The sequence below is a fragment of the Phyllostomus hastatus genome, unplaced genomic scaffold, assembly GCF_019186645.2.
Source record: "Phyllostomus hastatus isolate PE091 unplaced genomic scaffold, TTU_PhHast_1.1 phas_contig_17, whole genome shotgun sequence".
Classification (NCBI taxonomy): Eukaryota; Metazoa; Chordata; class Mammalia; order Chiroptera; family Phyllostomidae; genus Phyllostomus; species Phyllostomus hastatus.
In genome coordinates this window covers 3,784,558-3,790,032 of record NW_025333664.1, presented here as the reverse complement: position 1 = coordinate 3,790,032, position 5,475 = coordinate 3,784,558, and the positions used below count along the sequence as shown (strand labels likewise).

General features: G+C 50.0%; 1 pseudogene; it reads right to left on the bottom strand.

Annotated features, from left to right (window-relative positions):
• Positions 1-2,623: 2,623 nt before the first annotated feature.
• On the bottom strand, positions 2,624-3,412 carry LOC123814988 (annotated as a pseudogene).
• Positions 3,413-5,475: the final 2,063 nt, after the last annotated feature.

Sequence of the window (5,475 nt, the reverse complement as noted above, 5' to 3'; positions counted from 1 at the left end):
GGGTTGGGGGGAGGAAGACCCCCGAGGTGACGTGCCTTCTTATCACATCATATCAAGGGGACACGCTATGCACGTGACTTGTCACGGCTGACATTGACCCTGGTCCCTGGGACGGGGGCGGGGCCTGCCAGGTCTCTCCACTTTGCCTTTGAGAGTTCCCTTCCTTCCCGCCTCACTCCGCAACGCTTCTCTTCCCCTGTTGTTGACACTGGTCTGCCAAGTGCCCGTGACATCATTCCACGCCTGCACTGGATGCAGGAGGGACACAGAACGTCTTACCGATTTAAATACACTGGGAGCAGCGTTTCTTTGTTTGTTTTTCAAAAAAGCTTTTTTCAAAATATGCGGTTTCCTCACGGAAAGAGAGCGTTCTGTCCAAAGCACCGTGGCCCTCCAGGACGAAATCCGGAGTGAGGTTTGGTTTCTTTTCCATGGCGATGCCGTTCATACTTGGATGACTTAACAAAAGAAGCGGATTTCTCTCCGATTTCCAGTTCTCTAAGGACTGTGACGTTATGGGGAAATAAGGGAGTGATTCAGAGCGTGGGGGAGCCCCAAGTTTTCTTGTGGACACACTGTGCGCTTTAGAAATAAGTTCTTGCCTAGAGAGACCGGCCTTTAAGCCTCTTTACAGTATAAAGGAAAATTCCATTTTGTGTATTTATTCATTTATTATTATTTTTAATTTTTATTTATTTATTTATTCTTAGAGAGGGAAGGGAGGGAGAAAGAGTGCAGGGCCACTGCCTCTGCCCCCCGACCTTCCCGCCTGCACTGCTTTCACGCTGTAGGGGAGCCTGGTCGAGGGTGAGCGCCACGCCAGCTGTTAGCTGTGCACACGCTGGGGAGGGGAGGGATGCCGGGGCGCGTAGTTCTCATGTGTGTGCGTGCACGCCCGCCCTTCCCCACCTGTCCACACCTTGCCCCGCCCCGTGGAGGGAGGGGAGTCCTTTCACTGCCACCTCCCGCCCTCCTCGTCCCACTAAGGCTTGTCTGCACACACCCCGCTTCCCTCCTCGTCCCTGGAAACGTGTCTGCACACACCCCGCTTGCAGAGTTTTTCGTGCAGGAGCGCTGGGATTTTCGAGAGGAATTCTGGCCACGCCCGGTTCCTTTTCTTTTATTTTAAGCTTTCTAGAAAGTGTTTTTCTGTTATGCGTAATTGCTTTTTTGGGTCATTTTCCCAGATGATTTTACAAATTTCATAATTTAAAAAAATTTTTTAAAGATTTTATTTATTTATTTTCAGAGAGGGAGTGGAGGGAGAAAAAGAGAGAGAGAAACATCAATGTGCGGTTGCTGGGGGTCATGGCCTGCAACCCAGGCATGTACCCTGACTGGGAATCGAACCTGCGACACTTTGGTTTGCAGCCTGCGCTCAATCCACTGAGCTACGCCAGCCAGGGCAAATTTCATAATTTTTGTGTGCCTGACTGGGATCTGTGAAGTAACGAAAGTGCAGGTCCCTGTCCAAAGAAGCAGAAGCATCAGACACGCCCCGAGGCTCTGATCCAACTGTTCCGCATTTTCAGGGGTCAATGTCACTACATGCTCCTTTTCAGTAGGTGGTGTTTTGGTACAATTTTCATAGAATTTTGCGTAATTTATGATTTCCCAGGGTGTCTTCTGCGGCCGCATCCCACCCAGGGACGGCGTTCCAAAGCTGTCCCCCCACTGCAGCGCTGGTGTGACGGCAGTTTTCCCTAAAACCAGCACGAGGCTGCATGTGGCTTTGTTTCCAAAGCTAAAAGTCATGCTGTGTGCACGGTTGTAAAACAGGGATATTCTGGGTTCCTGTTGCTCATAACCAAGGGTGATTATACTTGTGTTGAAAAGTAAATTTGTGTATCAAGCGATGAAACTTGAGGTTGTAGTAAAAGTGAAGCAAGGAAAGAGAGATGTCTTTTCGATTATAGCTTTATGGAATAGAGTATGTATTTAATCAGAGGGCCTGGCAGTGAAAGCACAGTGTTGTAACCTAAAGGCAGCAAGTAGAATTGTTATTTTATTTCCTTTCATCTATTACCATTGCAACCTCAACTAGGTATATGTAGTACATTAACATGAAATGCTTTTCTAACATTTTTTAAAAAAGATTTTATTTACTTACTTTTAGAGAGAGGAGAAGGAAGGAGAAAGAAAGGGAGAGAAACATCAATGTGTGGTTGCCTCTCATGCGTCCCCCATTGGAGACCTGGCCTGCAACCCAGGCATGTGCCCTGACTGGGAATCGAACCAGCGATCCATTGGTTTGAAGCCCTCACTCAATCCACTGAGCTACACTAGCCAGGCACCATGAAATACTTTTAAAAGACATGATCTTTTAAAAAAAATGGAACCTATACAGAAAGATCACGTACTGCTAGACAGGATGTTGAAATGACAGGTGTGGACTGGTTTTCAAAGCCTTCATTTTTGTCAGCACGAATTTTCTTTAATTCTTTCCCATCTCCAGCGGGATTCCTTTTGAGGTTTAATGTACGAGCCCGTATAAAGTTTTACAGTTTAGTAATTCTGGATCCCAAGCCATTTAAGGTAAAAATGGAAATGTGCACTTTACTTAAGAAAATTAATTTTCTCCTTCGGTTACATCTGAGCCTTCACCCTCTTCACCATCTTCTGCTTATGGAGCCTTTCCGAGTTGACAGGTGCATGCCCGTCCTGCCCCAGCACACACCTGCCTGGTGTGGTCTCTGAAGAGGTGACTTGGAATTCGCTCTCACCTTGCCTCAACGAGACGGGCCCCCAGGTGGACACACAGAATTTCGGAAAACCTCTAAATCGTCTTCATCAACCTTTTGACATTTTGGTAGGCAGCCATGTGGACCTCCACAGCTTTGCCATGAGATCACATTGCAGTAGTGACAGATTCTGAAAATACAGTCTTTACATGTATATCCTTTATTTTCTGCTTTGCAAAACTGTCAGTGACGATTTTCATCACCCTCCTCCAGGTGGCATCCACTTAGCTCTCCGTGCTTCGAACCTGTCGGTCCGGTGGGTCTTGCCGCCGACGTGTTCTTTCTGGCCGAGTCCACTGTTCAGCTTCTCCATTCCTCGCTGTTGGTGGTGCTTTGAGGTTGTCTTCTCTCGTTCTCACAGTGGTTTCCTCAGTGGTTCACGTACTCTGGCTTCAGCTCTTCCAACCTCTGCTTGTCCATAATCCTGACGTTTGGCAAACTCATGGGCAGAGTTTTTCGGGTCCTGCTTTAAGTTTGGGGTCTCCATAGAGACACACACATTTATTTCACTCACCAGGAGGTCTGCCTTGTCTGGCAGCCTGGCAGTTTCCTGCACACCAACGGCAAACATTGGGAATACCATGCTCTCCAAAATGCTTCTCCCCGTTTGTGACAGCGTGTTGCCATTGTCTGGTTTGAGTGTCTGGGTGTTCCACGCTGTGCCTCAACATTTTGCCTCGTACACCACAGAGACCTGGGCCTGGGGCCCCACACCCCGGCTCCACGGGGCCTGGGTGTGTGCTGGGGGTCATGAGCTGCCGCCACTCAAGCCTGAGAGCACACTCCCAGTTCTTTGTACATGCGCTGATCTAGAATCCAAACAGGGTGATTCTTGGGGAGACCAGGTGGTTCCTGGGGAGGGGAACAGGAAGAAGACAGACAAGGCCCAGGCCTGGGTGGGATTTCCGTCCCAGTGGGCGTTGTTAGCCTGGCACAGCCAGGCTGGGCTTCAGACTCCGGCTTGCCAGGCCCGCAGGCACTGCACCCTTCTGGAGCTCTCTGATGGACTGAGCTGGTTCGTACCCACCAGGGTCAACACCAGAAATCTTGGAGCCACATGGTAGATGGGAAGACACGACAAACACACAGGAAACAATGAGAGGTTATTAAGACCTGCCCTGCCTGTTACCTGCGTGATCTAAGGCACGTGTTCAACCTCTGAGCTCAGCTCTCTCAGGTTCTATATGGAACCCATTGTAATGGGTCTATTCCACGGTGTTCATGAAGATTAGGAAGAGTAATAATGCTCTCCATTTATTGGGCATCCATTATATTCCATGCATTGTGTTCAACATTTTACATTCATTATATCACTTAATCCTCCCACCACCATAGGGCTAGATAACCATGGTATTCCCATTTTACAGATAGGCAGACTGAGGTTCTGGGGAGTTTAGTAACTATTCCAAGGTTACACAACTTTTAAAAATATTTTATTTATTGATTTTAGAGAGGGAAAGAGAGAGAGACAGGGAGAGAGAAATATCAATTTATTGGTCATTTTATTGTTGCATTCGTTGGTTGATTCTTGTATGTGCTCTGACCAGGGATCGGACCCAAAACCTTGGTGTGTCTGGGCAACGCTCTGACTGACTGAGCTACCTGGCCAGGGGTCCAGCTGGGGTCACACAACTGGTAGGTGGCAGAGCCAGGGTTCCACCGATCTCAAGGAAAATGGGTTCTACGGACTGGGAAGAGACCCTTAGGGAGGGTCGTTAACATGGCAACATGGTGGGGGATGTGAGATGGAGCGTTGACATCTCACACTTTCTACATCACCAGCGCACCAGACACTGCGTGGGGCGAGCTCGATGTGGCTGACATTTGCCGCATGAGGAAGCTGCAGCTCCCAGAGGAGGCGGACTGCCCAGGGACCCAGCCAGGAAGTGTGGGGACCAGATGGGATCCGCGAGGCACTGGGGCCGCGCTTTCACACGCCCACCCCACGGCCCGAGCATGAAGCGCCAGCACCATGCACGCACATGGCAGCTTTCCTGTGGAAGCTGCTGTTAAATTCCTAAAAATCAAACACAAAAACCAGTTGGGAAAGCAGTTCTTGGGATGATACAGAGGAGCTCTTGCTTTATAATGAAACCGTCTAACCTCTATTGTTACAGACAGAGGTTGTAATAAGCCCTCTCTAGCCCTATGATGGGCCTCACGCAGACGCTGTAAGCGCTGTCCACCCGGCTCATGCAATCCTCGTGACATTTGACAGAGCAGGACATTGAGGTGCAGAGAGGGTAAGTAACTAGCCCGAGGTGGCACAGAAGGCAGCCAAGCTGGCACTCAGACTGGGCATTCTGGCTCCCAAGGTCACGCCTGCAACCCTGGACTAGGCCGTTGCGCACTCCGGAACGCAAGCCTCCCCGCCCGGCTCCCCGTATTTTATAGCGCAGTTGGCATTAAACAAAGCGGGGGTTAGGGGTGCAGATGGCGCGTGGTCAAACATCCGCAGCCAGCCCTGCCAACCCACCACCTCAACCATTCGCTAGTAGAAAAACGCATTTTCTGGTAGCGAATTCGCAGTTGGGAATGCGGGGATACTGTTTTGTGAGCCTCCTCGATGGACTGAATCTGCGGATGTGAAAGCGCAGGCTACAAAGGGCCCCGTGGGGAAGTGCGCTGCGCCGTCCTGACCCCGGGGCCGGGGTCAGCGGGGAGTCCTGCCGAGGGGGCCAGACGAGACCAGTAAGTGCGAGCTCGCTTTTAAACACCTGCTTGTGTGAATCCC